This window comes from Oncorhynchus keta, chromosome 28 (genome assembly GCF_023373465.1).
Source record: "Oncorhynchus keta strain PuntledgeMale-10-30-2019 chromosome 28, Oket_V2, whole genome shotgun sequence".
NCBI classification, from domain to species: Eukaryota; Metazoa; Chordata; class Actinopteri; order Salmoniformes; family Salmonidae; genus Oncorhynchus; species Oncorhynchus keta.
In genome coordinates, this window is record NC_068448.1 from 1,494,353 (window position 1) to 1,515,675 (window position 21,323).

The 21,323-nt window shown below is 42.1% G+C and overlaps 1 protein-coding gene and 4 long non-coding RNA genes across 36 annotated transcripts in view; 3 read left to right on the top strand and 2 right to left on the bottom strand.

Annotated features, from left to right (window-relative positions):
* Positions 1–526: 526 nt before the first annotated feature.
* On the bottom strand, positions 527–2,095 carry LOC127913069 (uncharacterized). Of its 2 annotated transcripts, none has more exons than XR_008084505.1 (3): positions 1,712–2,095; positions 1,280–1,327; positions 527–1,042 (listed from the first exon to the last, which is right to left on the bottom strand). It is a non-coding gene; the product is annotated as an uncharacterized LOC127913069 (long non-coding RNA). The 2 variants fall into 2 exon arrangements; XR_008084504.1 differs by having other exon boundaries at positions 527–1,090.
* Positions 2,096–2,401: 306 nt separating this feature from the next.
* LOC127913067 (uncharacterized) lies at positions 2,402–5,311 on the bottom strand. 16 transcript variants are annotated; one of them, XR_008084490.1, is made up of 11 exons: positions 5,184–5,292; positions 4,705–4,835; positions 4,531–4,661; positions 4,128–4,487; positions 3,704–3,952; positions 3,441–3,572; positions 3,299–3,397; positions 2,864–2,994; positions 2,602–2,732; positions 2,481–2,513; positions 2,402–2,436 (listed from the first exon to the last, which is right to left on the bottom strand). It is a non-coding gene; the product is annotated as an uncharacterized LOC127913067 (long non-coding RNA). The 16 variants fall into 16 exon arrangements; XR_008084480.1 differs by having other exon boundaries at positions 2,481–2,732; positions 5,184–5,289; XR_008084481.1 differs by lacking the exon at positions 2,402–2,436 and having other exon boundaries at positions 2,453–2,557; positions 5,184–5,291.
* LOC127913068 (uncharacterized) lies at positions 2,442–5,046 on the top strand. 12 transcript variants are annotated; one of them, XR_008084497.1, is made up of 4 exons: positions 2,588–2,705; positions 3,228–3,578; positions 4,013–4,188; positions 4,928–5,046. It is a non-coding gene; the product is annotated as an uncharacterized LOC127913068 (long non-coding RNA). The 12 variants fall into 12 exon arrangements; XR_008084501.1 differs by having other exon boundaries at positions 4,013–4,144; XR_008084493.1 differs by lacking the exons at positions 2,588–2,705; positions 4,928–5,046 and adding an exon at positions 2,442–2,530 and having other exon boundaries at positions 4,013–4,124.
* Positions 5,312–5,326: 15 nt separating the features above from the next.
* On the top strand, positions 5,327–7,755 carry LOC127913066 (uncharacterized). Of its 5 annotated transcripts, none has more exons than XR_008084474.1 (3): positions 5,327–6,867; positions 6,939–7,141; positions 7,200–7,755. It is a non-coding gene; the product is annotated as an uncharacterized LOC127913066 (long non-coding RNA). The 5 variants fall into 5 exon arrangements; XR_008084475.1 differs by having other exon boundaries at positions 5,327–6,825; XR_008084472.1 differs by having other exon boundaries at positions 5,327–6,783; positions 6,826–7,141.
* Positions 7,756–14,371: 6,616 nt separating this feature from the next.
* The window catches only part of rbm10 (RNA binding motif protein 10), a 120,927-nt gene continuing 113,975 nt past the window's right edge, over positions 14,372–21,323 (top strand). Inside the window, exon 1 of the mRNA XM_052484161.1 lies at positions 14,372–14,413. The gene's annotated coding sequence lies outside the window, so the exon portion shown is untranslated. The remainder of the gene's footprint in view (positions 14,414–21,323) is intronic.

Here is a 21,323-nt window from a genome sequence, read left to right on the forward strand (position 1 = left end):
GTCACCGAACGGAACAAAACACACTGAAACCGGGAGGGATCTACCTGAACTTTTACAATAAGAAATGCTTTTCTTTTTTTTTTTCTTCCCAATCTTCTACTGCAGTTTTTTTACGGTGTTTATTAATGAATACAACCCTGATGGCCGAGGTGGAAATGTGGCTATGTTTTTACATGTATCCAATCCTGTCGGAACTTCACTAATGCCTTCGGTTGAAGGAGCCAAGTGGGCTGGGAAAGATACTGTGGACAGTGTTGTGTTGATGTGGAACTGTGCCATGAGGCCTAGAGGAGGAATTGAGAAAGTAGCTTCGACTGTGGCTTCCTCTCCTGGTCAACCCAGGTCAACCCAGCTGGCCTTAATTTAAAGTTTCTCCTGTCCACTGCCTTTATGTCACCATAGACAGGAAGCGGTTAGTTATCACCTGTCCTCTGCCTTCAGGTAACTATAGACAGGAAGCTGTTAGTTTCACCTGTCCTCTGCCTTCAGGTAACTAGACAGGAAGCTGTTAGTTTATCACCTGTCCTCTGCCTTCAGGTAACTATAGACAGGAAGCTGTTAGTTTCACCTGTCCTCTGCCTTCAGGTAACTAGACAGGAAGCTGTTAGTTTCACCTGTCCTCTGCCTTCAGGTAACAATAGACAGGAAGCTGTTAGTTATCACCTGTCCTCTGCCTTCAGGTAACTATAGACAGGAAGCTGTTAGTTATCACCTGTCCTCTGCCTTCAGGTAACTAGACAGGAAGCTGTTAGTTTCACCTGTCCTCTGCCTTCAGGTAACTATAGACAGGAAGCTGTTAGTTTCACCTGTCCTCTGCCTTCAGGTAACTAGACAGGAAGCTGTTAGTTTCACCTGTCCTCTGCCTTCAGGTAACTATAGACAGGAAGCTGTTAGTTTCACCTGTCCTCTGCCTTCAGGTAACTATAGACAGGAAGCTGTTAGTTTCACCTGTCCTCTGCCTTCAGGTAACTAGACAGGAAGCTGTTAGTTTCACCTGTCCTCTGCCTTCAGGTAACAATAGACAGGAAGCTGTTAGTTTCACCTGTCCTCTGCCTTCAGGTAACTATAGACAGGAAGCTGTTAGTTTCACCTGTCCTCTGCCTTCAGGTAACTAGACAGGAAGCTGTTAGTTTCACCTGTCCTCTGCCTTCAGGTAACTATAGACAGGAAGCTGTTAATTTTCACCTGTCCTCTGCCTTCAGGTAACTATAGACAGGAAGCTGTTAGTTTCACCTGTCCTCTGCCTTCAGGTAACTAGACAGGAAGCTGTTAGTTTCACCTGTCCTCTGCCTTCAGGTAACAATAGACAGGAAGCTGTTAGTTTCACCTGTCCTCTGCCTTCAGGTAACTATAGACAGGAAGCTGTTAGTTTCACCTGTCCTCTGCCTTCAGGTAACTAGACAGGAAGCTGTTAGTTTCACCTGTCCTCTGCCTTCAGGTAACTATAGACAGGAAGCTGTTAGTTTCACCTGTCCTCTGCCTTCAGGTAACTATAGACAGGAAGCTGTTAGTTTCACCTGTCCTCTGCCTTCAGGTAACTATAGACAGGAAGCTGTTAGTTTATCACCTGTCCTCTGCCTTCAGGTAACTATAGACAGGAAGCTGTTAGTTTATCACCTGTCCTCTGCCTTCAGGTAACTATAGACAGGAAGCTGTTAGTTTCACCTGTCCTCTGCCTTCAGGTAACTAGACAGGAAGCTGTTAGTTTCACCTGTCCTCTGCCTTCAGGTAACTATAGACAGGAAGCTGTTAGTTATCACCTGTCCTCTGCCTTCAGGTAACTATAGACAGGAAGCTGTTAGTTTCACCTGTCCTCTGCCTTCAGGTAACAATAGACAGGAAGCTGTTAGTTATCACCTGTCCTCTGCCTTCAGGTAACTATAGACAGGAAGCTGTTAGTTTCACCTGTCCTCTGCCTTCAGGTAACTAGACAGGAAGCTGTTAGTTTCACCTGTCCTCTGCCTTCAGGTAACTATAGACAGGAAGCTGTTAGTTTCACCTGTCCTCTGCCTTCAGGTAACTATAGACAGGAAGCTGTTAGTTTCACCTGTCCTCTGCCTTCAGGTAACTATAGACAGGAAGCTGTTAGTTTCACCTGTCCACTGCCTTTATGTCACCATAGACAGGAAGCTGTTAGTTTCACCTGTCCTCTGCCTTCAGGTAACTATAGACAGGAAGCTGTTAGTTTCACCTGTCCTCTGCCTTCAGGTAACTATAGACAGGAAGCTGTTAGTTTCACCTGTCCTCTGCCTTCAGGTAACTATAGACAGGAAGCTGTTAGTTTCACCTGTCCTCTGCCTTCAGGTAACTAGACAGGAAGCTGTTAGTTTCACCTGTCCTCTGCCTTCAGGTAACTAGACAGGAAGCTGTTAGTTTCACCTGTCCTCTGCCTTCAGGTAACTAGACAGGAAGCTGTTAGTTTCACCTGTCCTCTGCCTTCAGGTTAATATATAGAGGAAGCTGTATCACCTGTCCACTACCTTCAGGTTACTATATAGAGGAAGCTGTATCACCTGTCCACTACCTTCAGGTTACTATATAGAGGAAGCTGTATCACCTGTCCACTACCTTCAGGTTAATATATAGAGGAAGCTGTATCACCTGTCCACTACCTTCAGGTTACTATATAGAGGAAGCTGTATCACCTGTCCACTACCTTCAGGTTAATATATAGAGGAAGCTGCTGTCCTGTCCACTACCTTCAGGTTAATATATAGAGGAAGCTGTATCACCTGCCCACTACCTTCAGGTTACTATATAGAGGAAGCTGTATCACCTGCCCACTACCTTCAGGTTACTATATAGAGGAAGCTGCTGTCCTGTCCACTGCCTTCAGGTTACTATATAGAGGAAGCCGTATCACCTGTCCACTACCTTCAGGTTACTATATAGAGGAAGCTGTATCACCTGTCCACTACCTTCAGGTTACTATATAGAGGAAGCTGCTGTCCTGTCCACTACCTTCAGGTTAATATATAGAGGAAGCTGTATCACCTGTCCACTACCTTCAGGTTACTATATAGAGGAAGCTGCTGTCCTGTCCACTACCTTCAGGTTACTATATAGAGGAAGCTGCTGTTCTGTCCACTACCTTCAGGTTACTATATAGAGGAAGCTGTATCACCTGTCCACTACCTTCAGGTTACTATATAGAGGAAGCTGCTGTCCTGTCCACTACCTTCAGGTTACTATATAGAGGAAGCTGCTGTCCTGCCCACTGCCTTCAGGTTACTATATAGAGGAAGCTGTATCACCTGTCCACTACCTTCAGGTTACTATATAGAGGAAGCTGTATCACCTGTCCACTACCTTCAGGTTACTATATAGTGGAAGCTGTATCACCTGTCCACTACCTTCAGGTTACTATATAGAGGAAGCTGTATCACCTGTCCACTACCTTCAGGTTACTATATAGAGGAAGCTGCTGTCCTGTCCACTACCTTCAGGTTACTATATAGAGGAAGCTGTATCACCTGTCCACTACCTTCAGGTTACTATATAGAGGAAGCTGTATCACCTGTCCACTACCTTCAGGTTACTATATAGAGGAAGCTGTATCACCTGTCCACTACCTTCAGGTTACTATATAGAGGAAGCTGCTGTCCTGTCCACTACCTTCAGGTTAATATATAGAGGAAGCTGTATCACCTGTCCACTACCTTCAGGTTACTATATAGAGGAAGCTGTATCACCTGCCCACTACCTTCAGGTTACTATATAGAGGAAGCTGCTGTCCTGTCCACTACCTTCAGGTTACTATATAGAGGAAGCTGTATCACCTGTCCACTACCTTCAGGTTACTATATAGAGGAAGCTGCTGTCCTGTCCACTACCTTCAGGTTACTATATAGAGGAAGCTGCTGTCCTGTCCACTACCTTCAGGTTACTATATAGAGGAAGCTGTATCACCTGTCCACTACCTTCAGGTTACTATATAGAGGAAGCTGCTGTCCTGTCCACTACCTTCAGGTTACTATATAGAGGAAGCTGCTGTCCTGCCCACTGCCTTCAGGTTACTATATAGAGGAAGCTGTATCACCTGTCCACTACCTTCAGGTTACTATATAGAGGAAGCTGTATCACCTGTCCACTACCTTCAGGTTACTATATAGAGGAAGCTGTATCACCTGTCCACTACCTTCAGGTTACTATATAGAGGAAGCTGTATCACCTGTCCACTACCTTCAGGTTACTATATAGAGGAAGCTGCTGTCCTGTCCACTACCTTCAGGTTAATATATAGAGGAAGCTGTATCACCTGTCCACTACCTTCAGGTTACTATATAGAGGAAGCTGCTGTCCTGTCCACTACCTTCAGGTTAATATATAGAGGAAGCTGTATCACCTGTCCACTACCTTCAGGTTACTATATAGAGGAAGCTGCTGTCCTGTCCACTACCTTCAGGTTACTATATAGAGGAAGCTGTATCACCTGTCCACTACCTTCAGGTTACTATATAGTGGAAGCTGTATCACCTGTCCACTACCTTCAGGTTACTATATAGAGGAAGCTGCTGTCCTGTCCACTACCTTCAGGTTACTATATAGAGGAAGCTGTATCACCTGTCCACTACCTTCAGGTTACTATATAGAGGAAGCTGCTGTCCTGTCCACTACCTTCAGGTTACTATATAGAGGAAGCTGTATCACCTGTCCACTACCTTCAGGTTACTATATAGAGGAAGCTGCTGTCCTGTCCACTACCTTCAGGTTAATATATAGAGGAAGCTGTATCACCTGTCCACTACCTTCAGGTTACTATATAGAGGAAGCTGCTGTCCTGTCCACTACCTTCAGGTTACTATATAGAGGAAGCTGTATCACCTGTCCACTACCTTAAGGTTACTATATAGAGGAAACTGCTGTCCTGTCCACTACCTTCAGGTTACTATATAGAGGAAGCTGCTGTCCTGTCCACTACCTCCAGGTTACTATATAGAGGAAGCTGTATCACCTGTCCACTACCTTCAGGTTACTATATAGAGGAAGCTGTATCACCTGTCCACTACCTTCAGGTTAATATATAGAGGAAGCTGCTGTCCTGTCCACTACCTTCAGGTTAATATATAGAGGAAGCTGTATCACCTGCCCACTACCTTCAGGTTACTATATAGAGGAAGCTGTATCACCTGCCCACTACCTTCAGGTTACTATATAGAGGAAGCTGCTGTCCTGTCCACTACCTTCAGGTTACTATATAGAGGAAGCTGTAACACCTGTCCACTACCTTCCGGTTACTATATAGAGGAAGCTGCTGTCCTGTCCACTACCTTCAGGTTACTATATAGAGGAAGCTTCCCATCCAAAATAGTTTGTGAATATTGTATATTTTGTACTTCATGTGACGTTTAAAGATATAAAGATAATCACCTGCCTCCAACTAAATGAATTTGAATTTGGAATACTTTAGTCCAGGCCATTTTCTGACTTTGAAGTGACTTTTATTTTCTTGGTCCTGTGCAGTTGTTAATCAAACTAATATACGTGCGAACGCACAGTTTTTTTTTTTTCAATGTCAACTTATTTTTTTAGAAATGGTGAATTATTTTAACGTGTGCCAATACATTAGAACCTAACTGTAGTTCTCAGATCTCTGTGGTCATTAGACCCAACAGCTGTTTAGAATTAAAGAAAGATCTACAAACTATTTTATATTTTAGCATTTTAATATACGTAGATGAAGATTTCATTTTCATGTTTTAGTCTTTTTTGTGTGTGGAGGGGGTGATGAAGAGAGAGGACTTTTGAGAGATTGATACTTGATCTACAGAGATGACAGTAGAAGTAATCAATAGTCTACAGTGGCTTTATTTAAAAGCGATTTGATATTTAGAGAATTTCCCCAGACACAGATGAATCCTAGTCCTGGACTAAAGCGCTATTTCAATGGAGATTTTCCATTGAGCAAATTTTTTAGTACTAAACTAAACCTAACTTTAATCTGTGTCTGGGGAAACCTGCCATTAAAGTTGATTTCCGTTTCCTATTTACTCCGTTACTGTTAATATTATGTTATTATTATCAATGTTCCCTATAAACTGCGTGGGCGCACGGCTCCCTGGGACTTCAGCCCGCGCAGAGATGTACGAGATCGAACGGTCTAGTTTTCCCTTTTAGTTAACACTATCCGCGTTTCGCTTTACTGTGCGAATTAGGATTGAATCAACGCAATATTAGCCATTTTCAATGCAACCACACTGAAAGAAAACCAAGAGATGTTCTTGTAGGCAGAGAGAGTTGGAGTAGGAATCTATTGTATTGACAGGCACGACACAGGCCCATACTCTACACCGACCGATGCGCCATAACCAATCAGAGCTGCAGTATCCCTATATTCGGTCTTAAAGAGGCAGTGATGTATTTTGAGACGTGCTTGAATAAGCTCAGTAAGCAAATAAACGGAAGGGTAGCAATAATTTGTCTGATTCGCTGTAATAATGCTATGAGAATAACAATGCATTTTATTTTGTCAAGTGGTTTCTTGCATCAAACAACACAACAACGTGTTCAGTCACCTCCTTGTCTAAAGGACAAGTGGATGAACAGGTTGTCAATCCCTGCACGTTTGTTTCAACAGTCTCGTGGAACGTACGCCTGCATTGAACACCACACATTGACTGCTACTGTAGGTTGAACGATAGAAGGGCTATTTCCATGTTAAAATGCTATGGGATGCATTTTCTCCATTGTTTTTTATGGTAGGCTACTCTGGTAGACCCTACGTTATGATCAAATATCCAGAGCAGCTTACTTGGCCACTGTTAAAACTGTGACTGAAAGCAGGTACAGCCTCAGTGTTCGCAGTAAAACTGTAACTTAAAGCAGGTACAGCCTCAGTGTTCACAGTAAAACTGTAACTTAAAGCAGGTACAGCCTCAGTGTTCACAGTAAAACTGTAACTTAAAGCAGGTACAGCCTCAGTGTTCACAGTAAAGCAGGTACAGCCTCAGTGTTCACAGTAAAGCAGGTACAGCCTCAGTGTTCACAGTAAAGCAGGTACAGCCTCAGTGTTCACAGTAAAGCAGGTACAGCCTCAGTGTTCACAGTAAAGCAGGTACAGCCTCAGTGTTCACAGTAAAGCAGGTACAGCCTCAGTGTTCACAGTAAAGCAGGTACAGCCTCAGTGTTCACAGTAAAGCAGGTACAGACTCAGTGTTCACAGTAAAGCAGGTACAGACTCAGTGTTCACAGTAAAGCAGGTACAGCCTCAGTGTTCACAGTAAAGCAGGTACAGCCTCAGTGTTCACAGTAAAGCAGGTACAGCCTCAGTGTTCACAGTAAAGCAGGTACAGCCTCAGTGTTCACAGTAAAGCAGGTACAGCCTCAGTGTTCACAGTAAAGCAGGTACAGCCTCAGTGTTCACAGTAAAGCAGGTACAGCCTCAGTGTTCACAGTAAACGCGCGCCAGATGTTGCACAGAATTTTCACAATGTTCAAGTTTGTGCTCAAAAGACCTGAAATTTGCTCAATTGCCGAAGGAACATTGATCACTATTGTGTTTCCTTTAATAGTGTATTGTTACTGTTCTGTCCTCTGCTTTTACTACTGTTGCATAGCTAAAAATGTTTGATTTTAAGATCTGCTACTAAAAGTAAATAATGCCTGAGAAAAATAAACTTCAGTATTGTACTCTGTTTTTACCTGGCTGTCTGAAATGTTGAGGGGGGGTGATCTGTTATTTTTTTTTGTACAATACGACATCTTAGTATTTTTTTTTTCTTAAGGCTTTTCAAAATAAAAGGTATTTTTAGGGTATTCAGGCTTGATTTGTATTTTATTTATCTGTCGTGAATGCGAGTTGTGTTGTCTGCATGTTTCTATACAGAGGAATGGTTGCAGACAATGGCTATCAGTTAGCGGTCCTATCATGTCGTGGTATATTCACACCAGAGCCCTACTGATTGGATTGGCGAGTAGGAATGTTAATACCATATATTGTAAAACAGTGTAATATGTATATAATATGTAATATTTGGTATTCTAATACAAAGTACAGTGTAAAAACATGTAATAACAGTGTAATAGATAACAGTGTAATAGTACCCTGTATAACAGTGTAATAGATAACACTGTAATAGTAACGTGTTGTAGTACCCTGTATAACACTGTAATAGTAGCGTGTTGTAGTACCCTGTATAACAGTGTAATAGTAGCGTGTTGTAGTACCCTGTATAACAGTGTAATAGTAGCGTGTTGTAGTACCCTGTATAACAGTGTAATAGTAGCGTGTTGTAGTACCCTGTATAACAGTGTAATAGTAACGTGTTGTAGTACCCTGTATAACAGTGTAATAGTAACGTGTTCTAGTACCCTGTATAACAGTGTCATAGTAACGTGTTGTAGTACCCTGTATAACAGTGTAATAGTAACGTGTTGTAGTACCCTGTATAACAGTGTAATAGTAACGTGTTGTAGTACCCTGTATAACAGTGTAATAGTAACGTGTTGTAGTACCCTGTATAACAGTGTAACAGTAACGTGTTGTAGTACCCTGTATAACAGTGTAATAGTAACGTGTTGTAGTACCCTGTATAACAGTGTAACAGTAACGTGTTGTAGTACCCTGTATAACAGTGTAACAGTAACGTGTTGTAGTACCCTGTATAACAGTGTAATAGTAACGTGTTGTAGTACCCTGTATAACAGTGTAATAGTAACGTGTTGTAGTACCCTGTATAACAGTGTAACAGTAACGTGTTGTAGTACCCTGTATAACAGTGTAATAGTAACGTGTTGTAGTACCCTGTATAACAGTGTAACAGTAACGTGTTGTAGTACCCTGTATAACAGTGTAATAGTAACGTGTTGTAGTACCCTGTATAACAGTGTAATAGTAACGTGTTGTAGTACCCTGTATAACAGTGTAATAGTAACGTGTTGTAGTACCCTGTATAACAGTGTAATAGTAGCGTGTTGTAGTACCCTGTATAACAGTGTAATAGTAACGTTGTAGTACCCTGTATAACAGTGTAATAGTAACGTGTTGTAGTACCCTGTATAACAGTGTAATAGTAACGTGTTGTAGTACCCTGTATAACAGTGTAATAGTAGCGTGTTGTAGTACCCTGTATAACAGTGTAATAGTAACGTGTTGTAGTACCCTGTATAACAGTGTAATAGTAGCGTGTTGTAGTACCCTGTATAACAGTGTAATAGTAACGTGTTGTAGTACCCTGTATAACAGTGTAATAGTAACGTGTTGTAGTACCCTGTATAACAGTGTAATAGTAACGTGTTGTAGTACCCTGTATAACAGTGTAATAACGTGTTGTAGTACCCTGTATAACAGTGTAATAGTAACGTGTTGTAGTACCCTGTATAACAGTGTAATAGTAGCGTGTTGTAGTACCCTGTATAACAGTGTAATAGTAGCGTGTTGTAGTACCCAGTGTAATAACAGTGTAATAGTAACGTGTTGTAGTACCCTGTATAACAGTGTAATAGTAACGTGTTGTAGCAACCTGTATAACAGTGTAATGGTAACGTGTTGTAGTACCCTGTATTATATTGTAATAGTAACGTGTTGTAGTACCCTGTATAACAGTGTAATAGTAACGTGTTGTAGTACCCTGTATAACAGTGTAATAGTAGCGTGTTGTAGTACCCTGTATAACAGTGTAATAGTAGCTTGTTCTAGTACCCTGTATAACAGTGTAATAGTAACGTGTTGTAGTACCCTGTATAACAGTGTAATAGTAGCGTGTTGTAGTACCCTGTATAACAGTGTAATAGTAGCTTGTTCTAGTACCCTGTATAACAGTGTCATAGTAACGTGTTGTAGTACCCTGTATAACAGTGTAATAGTAGCGTGTTGTAGTACCCTGTATAACAGTGTAACAGTAACGTGTTGTAGTACCCTGTATAACAGTGTAATAGTAACGTGTTGTAGTACCCTGTATAACAGTGTAACAGTAACGTGTTGTAGTACCCTGTATAACAGTGTAATAGTAGCGTGTTGTAGTACCCTGTATAACAGTGTAATAGTAACGTGTTGTAGTACCCTGTATAACAGTGTAATAGTAACGTGTTGTAGTACCCTGTATAACAGTGTAATAGTAACGTGTTGTAGTACCCTGTATAACAGTGTAATAGTAGCGTGTTGTAGTACCCTGTATAACAGTGTAATAGTAGCGTGTTGTAGTACCCTGTATAACAGTGTAATAGTAGCGTGTTGTAGTACCCTGTATAACAGTGTAATAGTAGCCTGTTGTAGTACCCTGTATAACAGTGTAATAGTAACGTGTTGTAGTACCCTGTATAACAGTGTAATAGTAGCGTGTTGTAGTACCCTGTATAACAGTGTAATAGTAGTGTGTTCTAGTACCCTGTATAACAGTGTCATAGTAACGTGTTGTAGTACCCTGTATAACAGTGTAATAGTAGCGTGTTGTAGTACCCTGTATAACAGTGTAATAGTAACGTGTTGTAGTACCCTGTATAACAGTGTAATAGTAACGTGTTGTAGTACCCTGTATAACAGTGTAATAGTAACGTGTTGTAGTACCCTGTATAACAGTGTAATAGTAGCGTGTTGTAGTACCCTGTATAACAGTGTAATAGTAACGTGTTGTAGTACCCTGTATAACAGTGTAATAGTAACGTGTTGTAGTACCCTGTATAACAGTGTAATAGTAACGTGTTGTAGTACCCTGTATAACAGTGTAATAGTAACGTGTTGTAGTACCCTGTATAACAGTGTAATAGTAGCGTGTTGTAGTACCCTGTATAACAGTGTAATAGTAGCTTGTTGTAGTACCCTGTATAACAGTGTAATAGTAACGTGTTGTAGTACCCTGTATAACAGTGTAATAGTAGCGTGTTGTAGTACCCTGTATAACAGTGTAATAGTAACGTGTTGTAGTACCCTGTATAACAGTGTAATAGTAACGTGTTGTAGTACCCTGTATAACAGTGTAATAGTAGCGTGTTGTAGTACCCTGTATAACAGTGTAATAGTAGCGTGTTGTAGTACCCTGTATAACAGTGTAATAGTAACGTGTTGTAGTACCCTGTATAACAGTGTAATAGTAACGTGTTGTAGTACCCTGTATAACAGTGTAATAGTAGCGTGTTGTAGTACCCTGTATAACAGTGTAATAGTAGCGTGTTGTAGTACCCTGTATAACAGTGTAATAGTAACGTGTTGTAGTACCCTGTATAACAGTGTAATAGTAGCGTGTTGTAGTACCCTGTATAACAGTGTAATAGTAGCGTGTTGTAGTACCCTGTATAACAGTGTAATAGTAGCGTGTTGTAGTACCCTGTATAACAGTGTAATAGTAACGTGTTGTAGTACCCTGTATAACAGTGTAATAGTAACGTGTTGTAGTACCCTGTATAACAGTGTAATAGTAACGTGTTGTAGTACCCTGTATAACAGTGTAATAGTAACGTGTTGTAGTACCCTGTATAACAGTGTAATAGTAGTGTGTTGTAGTACCCTGTATAACAGTGTAATAGTAGCGTGTTGTAGTACCCTGTATAACAGTGTAATAGTAACGTGTTGTAGTACCCTGTATAACAGTGTAATAGTAACGTGTTGTAGTACCCTGTATAACAGTGTAATAGTAACGTGTTGTAGTACCCTGTATAACAGTGTAATAGTAACGTGTTGTAGTACCCTGTATAACAGTGTAATAGTAACGTGTTGTAGTACCCTGTATAACAGTGTAATAGTAACGTGTTGTAGTACCCTGTATAACAGTGTAATAGTAACGTGTTGTAGTACCCTGTATAACAGTGTAATAGTAACGTGTTGTAGTACCCTGTATAACAGTGTAATAGTAGCGTGTTGTAGTACCCTGTATAACAGTGTAATAGTAACGTGTTGTAGTACCCTGTATAACAGTGTAATAGTAACGTGTTGTAGTACCCTGTATAACAGTGTAATAGTAGCGTGTTGTAGTACCCTGTATAACAGTGTAATAGTAGCGTGTTGTAGTACCCTGTATAACAGTGTAATAGTAACGTGTTGTAGTACCCTGTATAACAGTGTAATAGTAACGTGTTGTAGTACCCTGTATAACAGTGTAATAGTAGCGTGTTGTAGTACCCTGTATAACAGTGTAATAGTAGCGTGTTGTAGTACCCTGTATAACAGTGTAATAGTAACGTGTTGTAGTACCCTGTATAACAGTGTAATAGTAGCGTGTTGTAGTACCCTGTATAACAGTGTAATAGTAGCGTGTTGTAGTACCCTGTATAACAGTGTAATAGTAGCGTGTTGTAGTACCCTGTATAACAGTGTAATAGTAACGTGTTGTAGTACCCTGTATAACAGTGTAATAGTAACGTGTTGTAGTACCCTGTATAACAGTGTAATAGTAACGTGTTGTAGTACCCTGTATAACAGTGTAATAGTAGTGTGTTGTAGTACCCTGTATAACAGTGTAATAGTAACGTGTTGTAGTACCCTGTATAACATTGTAATAGTAGCGTGTTGTAGTACCCTGTATAACAGTGTAATAGTAACGTGTTGTAGTACCCTGTATAACAGTGTAATAGTAACGTGTTGTAGTACCCTGTATAACAGTGTAATAGTAACGTGTTGTAGTACCCTGTATAACAGTGTAATAGTAACGTGTTGTAGTACCCTGTATAACAGTGTAATAGTAACGTGTTGTAGTACCCTGTATAACAGTGTAATAGTAGTGTGTTGTAGTACCCTGTATAACAGTGTAATAGTAGCGTGTTGTAGTACCCTGTATAACAGTGTAATAGTAACGTGTTGTAGTACCCTGTATAACAGTGTAATAGTAGCGTGTTGTAGTACCCTGTATAACAGTGTAATAGTAGCGTGTTGTAGTACCCTGTATAACAGTGTAATAGTAACGTGTTGTAGTACCCTGTATAACAGTGTAATAGTAACGTGTTGTAGTACCCTGTATAACAGTGTAACAGTAACGTGTTGTAGTACCCTGTATAACAGTGTAATAGTAACGTGTTGTAGTACCCTGTATAACAGTGTAATAGTAACGTGTTGTAGTACCTGTATAACAGTGTAACGGTAACGTGTTGTAGTACCCTGTATAACAGTGTAATGGTAACGTGTTGTAGTACCCTGTATAACAGTGTAATAGTAACGTGTTGTAGTACCCTGTATAACAGTGTAATAGTAACGTGTTGTAGTACCCTGTATAACAGTGTAATAGTAACGTGTTGTAGTACCCTGTATAACAGTGTAATAGTAGCGTGTTGTAGTACCCTGTATAACAGTGTAATAGTAACGTGTTGTAGTACCCTGTATAACAGTGTAATAGTAGCGTGTTGTAGTACCCTGTATAACAGTGTAATAGTAACGTGTTGTAGTACCCTGTATAACTGTAATAGTAGCGTGTTGTAGTACCCTGTATAACAGTGTAATAGTAACGTGTTGTAGTACCCTGTATAACAGTGTAATAGTAACGTGTTGTAGTACCCTGTATAACAGTGTAACAGTAACGTGTTGTAGTACCCTGTATAACAGTGTAATAGTAACGTGTTGTAGTACCCTGTATAACAGTGTAATAGTAGCGTGTTGTAGCACCCTGTATAACAGTGTAATAGTAGCGTGTTGTAGTACCCTGTATAACAGTGTAATAGTAGCGTGTTGTAGTACCCTGTATAACAGTGTAATAGTAACGTGTTGTAGTACCCTGTATAACAGTGTAATAGTAGCGTGTTGTAGTACCCTGTATAACAGTGTAATAGTAACGTGTTGTAGTACCCTGTATAACAGTGTAATAGTAGCGTGTTGTAGTACCCTGTATAACAGTGTAATAGTAACGTGTTGTAGTACCCTGTATAACAGTGTAATAGTAACGTGTTGTAGTACCCTGTATAACAGTGTAACAGTAACGTGTTGTAGTACCCTGTATAACAGTGTAATAGTAACGTGTTGTAGTACCCTGTATAACAGTGTAATAGTAACGTGTTGTAGTACCCTGTATAACAGTGTAATAGTAACGTGTTGTAGTACCCTGTATAACAGTGTAATAGTAACGTGTTGTAGTACCCTGTATAACAGTGTAATAGTAACGTGTTGTAGTACCCTGTATAACAGTGTAACAGTAACGTGTTGTAGTACCCTGTATAACAGTGTAATGGTAACGTGTTGTAGTACCCGACATCGACAGAGAAAGAAGAATAACGTAACAGTTTTACAATACTTAAAAAATAAAATCCCATTCGTATGGATGTCCTGTCCTGCGTAAATGAACTTTAATGATTAACTGTCGTCCAATCATATTCCCGGAGAAAGAGTGTGTGCGTTGCATACACCAATCATACAGTCGAAACAACTATCAAGCACCGCCCAACTACACAAAATGAAGCCATTTTGCAAATATAATTTTGGAGCTGAACTAACACACCTTCCTTCACTCAGTAGCTAGGAACTCATTACACCAGAAAACGTAACTTGAACGTGAGGAAGGTAAGATATTTATGATTTGCACAATAACGAGTGTTTTATTGCAAACGTCCATATGCTGTCTAAACTGTTCATTGAGGCTGGTCCCAAAGCTAATCGCGTTTACATTGGCTAACCACCTTCACCAACACCACTATCAGCTGGCACTAACTAAATATGACTCTTTCGGTTATATTCTCTGTGTTATGTTTGCAAGCGATCCGGGATATTTATCTGCAATTACACATGATTATTCAGTGCATCAGTGCATGCAGGCAGTTTGCGGTGTCCCTGTCAGTCTGTGTTGGTGTTCGTGTGTCCGACTGTCGGTCATCGAGGGTCAGTCGGTACAATGACGTCCTTTATTTACATCGGTGCCGGCTGGTCGATTCACTGCCCGTCTCAGTGGAGCTGTCAAATATTATGACAGACAAAAACAGAAAGACCCGTTTGCACATTTTTTTTTGCAGGCCATGTAATAATTTGGTCAGGTAAAATGTATTTGACCTCGCATGTCACAATCTGACATAATGGCAGGCAACTTTGTAGGCTTTTACATGAGAGATTTGCATATTTTTCTTCTTCTTAAATCCATGAAAAAAAAAATGCAAATCTCTAATGTCAAACCTTCAAAGTGCTACTGAACGAAGCGCCCCCCTTTTGTCAATAGTGTGCAACTGCAGCTTGCAATTCAGGGCATTCCTGCATCTGCACGGAATGCCCCCCCTCCCCGCAACCTCATTGGTTCCTGCATGAACGCCCCCCTCCCCGCAACCTCATTGGTTCCTGCATGAACGCCCCCTCCCCGCAACCTCATCGGTTCCTGCATGAACGCCCCCCTCCCCGCAACCTCATTGGTTCCTGCACGGAATGCCCCCCCTCCCCGCAACCTCATTGGTTCCTGCATGAACGCCCCCCCCGCAACCTCATTGGTTCCTGCATGAACGCCCCCCAGCAACCTCATTGGTTCCTGCACGGAATGCCCCCCCCTCCCCGCAACCTCATTGGTTCCTGCATGAACGCCCCCCTCCCGCAACCTCATTGGTTTCTGCATGAACACCCCCAAGCAACCTCATTGGTTCCTGCATGAACGCCCCCTCCCCAGCAACCTCATTGGTTCCTGCATGAACGCCCCCCCTCCCAGCAACCTCATTGGTTCCTGCATGAACGCCCCCGAGCAACCTCATTGGTTCCTGCATGAACACCCCCCTCCAAGCAACCTCATTGGTTCCTGCATGAATGCCCCCGAGCAACCTCATTGGTTCCTGCATGACCCCCCACCCTCCAAGCAACCTCATTGGTTCCTGCATGAATGCCCCCCGAGCAACCTCATTGGTTCCTGCATGAACGCCCCCCCACCCTCCCAGCAACCTCATTGGTTCCTGCATGTATGCCCCCCACCCTCCCAGCAACCTCATTGGTTCCTGTGTGTGTGTGTAATTACTTGTCTGTCGCTCCTCCTAACTCCTTGGGAGGGAGGGTGAACAATCAGTTTGTCGTACCTCAGATATGCTATATCTGATAATGTCACCTCGTTGTCTTGCAGCCTTCATATCTGATAATGTCACCTCGTTGTCTTGCAGCCTTCATATCTGATAATGTCACCTCGTTCTCCTGCAGCCTTCATATCTGATAATGTCACCTCGTTGTCTTGCAGCCTTCATATCTGATAATGTCACCTCGTTCTCTTGCAGCCTTCATATCTGATAATGTCACCTCGTTCTCTTGCAGCCTTCATATCTGATAATGTCACCTCGTTCTCTTGCAGCCTTCATATCTGATAATGTCACCTCGTTCTCTTGCAGCCTTCATATCTGATAATGTCACCTTGTTCTCTTGCAGCCTTCATATCTGATAATGTCACCTCGTTCTCTTGCAGCCTTCATATCTGATAATGTCACCTCGTTCTCTTGCAGCCTTCATATCTGATAATGTCACCTCGTTCTCTTGCAGCCTTCATATCTGATAATGTCACCTCGTTCTCTTGCAGCCTTCATATCTGATAATGTCACCTCGTTCTCTTGCAGCCTTCATATCTGATAATGTCACCTCGTTCTCTTGCAGCCTTCATATCTGATAATGTCACCTCGTTCTCTTGCAGCCTTCATATCTGATAATGTCACCTCGTTCTCTTGCAGCCTTCATATCTGATAATGTCACCTCGTTCTCTTGCAGCCTTCATATCTGATAATGTCACCTCGTTCTCTTGCAGCCTTCATATCTGGTTTTAGTTCCTTTCTTCTTTGTATGTAACTTAACCCAAGTTATGATATTACCAACCAGAATGTTTACTAATAGGTCCGGTATTACATCATCATGTCACGCCCTGACCTGATATATCTCTGTTTTCTTTGTATTTAGGTTAGGTCAGGGTGTGACTTGGGTGCATACGCTAGTTTTTGTATTGTCTAGTTTTTTTTTGCATGTCTAGGGTTTTGTAGGTCTAGGTATTTGTATGTTTATGGTGGCCTGATATGGTTCCCAATCAGAGGCAGCTGTTTCTTGTCGTCTCTGATTGGGGATCCTATTTAGGCAGCCCTGTTTCCCACTTTCTGTTGTGTAGTTAGTTGCCTGTCAGCACTCGTTTGTATCGCGTGACATTTTGTTATTTTGGTTAGTTTGTTCAGTGTTCATTCTTATAAATAAAGAATGTACGCATACCATGCTGCGCCTTGGTCAGATTCATACAACGAACGTGACACATCAACTTATATCGATCACAAGCTGTATCAGTGGCACTAGGTTACAATGATGATAACCTGGTTGAACTCACTAGGAACACTACAATACCAAAGGCCCTAAGGTAATCTACCACAGGTCCTACAGAGGGTTCAATCAGGACTCGCTCACTAGGAACACTAAAATACCTGGCCAAAAGGTAATCTACCACAGGTCCTATAGAGGGTTCAATCAGGACTCGCTCACTAGGAACACTAAAATACCTGGCCAAAAGGTAATCTACCACAGGTCCTATAGAGGGTTCAATCAGGACTCGCTCACTAGGAACACTACAATACCAGAGGCCCTAAGGTAATCTACCACAGGTCCTACAGAGGGTTCAATCAGGACTCGCTCACTAGGAACACTAAAATACCTGGCCAAAAGGTAATCTACCACAGGTCCTATAGAGGGTTCAATCAGGACTCGCTCACTAGGAACACTACAATACCTGGCCCTAAGGTAATCTACCACAGGTCCTACAGAGGGTTCAATCAGGACTCGCTCACTAGGAACACTACAATACCTGGCCCTAAGGTAATCTACCACAGGTCCTATAGAGGGTTCAATCAGGACTCGCTCACTAGGAACACTACAATACCAAAGGCCCTAAGGTAATCTACCACAGGTCCTACAGAGGGTTCAATCAGGACTCGCTCACTAGGAACACTACAATACCAAAGGCCCTAAGGTAATCTACCACAGGTCCTACAGAGGGTTCAATCAGGACTCGCTCACTAGGAACACTACAATACCTGGCCCTAAGGTAATCTACGACAGGTCCTACAGAGGGTTCAATCAGGACTCGCTCACTAGGAACACTACAATACCTGGCCCTAAGGTAATCTACCACAGGTCCTACAGAGGGTTCAATCAGGACTCGTTCACTAGGAACACTACAATACCAGAGGCCCTAAGGTAATCGACCACAGGTCCTACAGAGGGTTCAATCAGGACTCGCTCACTAGGAACACTACAATACCAAAGGCTGGCCCTAAGGTAATCTACCACAGGTCCTACAGAGGTTCAATCAGGACTCGTTCACTAGGAACACTACAATACCAGAGGCCCTAAGGTAATCTGCAAAGGTCCTACAGAGGGTTCAATCAGGACCCGCTCACTAGGAACACTACAATACCAAAGGCTGGCCCTAAGGTAATCTACCACAGGTCCTACAGAGGGTTCAATCAGGACTCGCTCACTAGGAACACTACAATACCTGGCCCTAAGGTAATCTACCACAGGTCCTACAGAGGGTTCAATCAGGACTCGCTCACTAGGAACACTACAATACCAAAGGCTGGCCTTAAGGTAATCTACCACAGGTCCTACAGAGGGTTCAATCAGGACTCGCTCACTAGGAACACTACAATACCTGGCCCTAAGGTAATCTACCACAGGTCCTACAGAGGGTTCAATCAGGACTCGCTCACTAGGAACACTACAATACCAAAGGCTGGCCTTAAGGTAATCTACCACAGGTCCTACAGAGGGTTCAATCAGGACTCGCTCACTAGGAACACTACAATACCAAAGGCTGGCCCTAAAGTAATCTACCACAGGTCCTATAGAGGGTTCAATCAGGACTCGTTTGTGGATGAGATTAAGAAGGTTAGAAGTGTGTAGTGACGATGATCCTGAAATGGCACCAAGTTTGTTTCTGAAACTATGAGTACAGCTGATAAACACGCCCCTTTAAGAAAATGTGTTTCGCTGATAAACACGCCCCTTTAAGAAAATGAGTTTCGCTGATAAACACGCCCCTTTAAGAAAATGAGTTTCGCTGATAAACACGCCCCTTTAAGAAAATGAGTTTCGCTGATAAACACGCCCCTTTAAGAAAATGAGTTTCGCTGTTAAAACACGCCCCTTTAAGAAAATGAGGTCAAACGGTGGATTGATGATGAGCTGAGAAATGTCATGATGCCAAAAAAAAGTACATCTGGCGCTCTGTTTGATAAGCAAAGTTATTGTAAATTAATAAATCTTGTGACCAAGCTCAACAAAGGAGAGAAGAAGGGATTCTATCAGCACAACATTGATGAAGTGAAGGATGATGGGGGAAAAAACTGTGGAGAACGTTGAACACTATTATGGGTAGGAATTCAAACATGTCAGCCTCTTTTGTCGAATCTATATATATATAAGGCAAAGTGGACAAGTTGAGGAATGCTATGATTCCATGTGATACCCCTATAAAATATTGTATCATGAAGGAGTGGCAAGGCAGGTTTGAATTTCATCAAGTTGAAAGGAAGAGGTAGAAAGGATGCTGTTGTCACCTGGTACAGATAACCTAGACGCCAAATTGCTTAAGAGTTACAGCTAACCAGATATCAGACCCAATCTCTCCTATTTTTAAAAAGTGCTTGATGCATGGGGTGTGCCCAGAAGTCTGGAAAGAGTCAAAGGTTATTCCACTACCTAAGGATAAAAAATCTGCATTTACATTTACTCAATTAGTATTTGGTAGCATTGCCTTTACATTGTTCAACTTGGGTCAAATGTTTCAGGTAGCCTTCCACAAGCTTCCCACAATAAGTTGGGTGAATTTTGGTCCATTCCTCCTGACAGAGCTGGTGTAACTGAGTCAGGTTTGTAGGCCTCCTTGCTTGCACACGCTTTTTCAGGTCTGCCCACAAATTTGAGGATTGAGGTCAGGGCTTTGTGATGGCCACTCCAATACCTTGACTTTGTTGTCCTTAAGCCATTTTGCCACAACTTTGGAAGTATGCTTGGGGTCATTGTCCATTTGGAAGACCCATTTGTGACCACAAGCTTTAACTTCCTGACTGATGTCTTGAGATGTTGCTTCAATATATCAACATAATTGTCCTGGCTCATGATGCCATCTATTTTGTGAAGCGCACCAGTCCCTCCTGCAGCACACAACATGATGCTGCTACCCCCGTGCTTCACGGTTGGGATGATGTTCTTCAGCTTGCAAGCCTCCCCCTTTTTCCTCCAAACATAACGATGGTCATTAAGGCCAAACAGTTCTATTTTTGTTTCATCAGACCAGAGGACATTTCTCCAAAAAGTACAATCTTTGTCTGCATGTGCAGTTGCCTCCAACATCTTCACAAGATCCTTTGCTGTTGTTCTGGGATTGATTTGCACTTTTCCCCTCAAAGTACGTTAATCTCTAGGAGACAGAACACGTCTCTCCTCCCTAAGCGGTATGACGGCTGCGTGGTCCCATGGTGTTTATACTTGCATACTATTGTTTGTACAGATGAACGTGGCACCTTCAGGCGTTTGGAAATTGCTCCCAAGGATGAACCAGACTTGTGGAGGTCTACAATTGTTTTTCTGAGGTCTTGTCTGATTTCTTTTGATTTCCCCATGATGTCAAGCAAAGAGGCACTGGGTTTGAAGGTAGGCCTTGAAATACATCCACAGGTACACCTCCAATTGACTCAAATGATGTCAATTAGCCTATCAGAAGCTTCTAAAGCCATGACTTAATTTTCTGGAATGTTCCAAGCTGTTTAAAGGCACAGTCAACATAGTGTATATAAACTGCTGACCCACTGGACTTGTGATACAGTGAATTATAAGTGAAATAAATAAATAACATATTCCAGTCTCTGTGATCAAAACAATCTTGGAAGTGTTGCTTCCGGTCGGAAAAGCGGTGAATACTAAAGAATGCCACCAAATCTCTTGTTCACAGCTTGTCGGGCAGTTTTGTTGAGCAGGCGGTTCAATGCCATGACAGAGGGGTTCTCACGTCTGCTGCAGACGCCAGTTGATGAGCTTATTTCTCGAGTCTGTTGTTAAAATGGAGCGAGCTAGTGTGTTCATGTTTCCACGTTGCAAACATGTTCTCAAATGACGTTAAAATGGCAGCTGCGGTATGAGAACCAGCACATTCATAAGCATGCAATACGACTTCAGTGCGGAATCCTCGACAAGTCAGCATGCTCACGGGGCTGATATCGCTGGTCCCAATGTCAGTCGTGAAGCTAATAGCAGTGACGCTATTACTGTGTAACTCCGGTAGGGCAACATCTGAAAAATAGCTCACTTGGAAGTGTGTACCTGTGCTCGACCTGTCGGCGAAAGCCAACATCACCCACGACAGAGAACAGTTGATCGTCAAGGGCAATGAATTCCATCATCTTGGCTTTAATGTATTTCACCTTTGAGTTGTCTCGCTGAACTGTTCTTACTCTATCAAATGACAGCTGGACTTGTTGACTGCTCGCTCCAC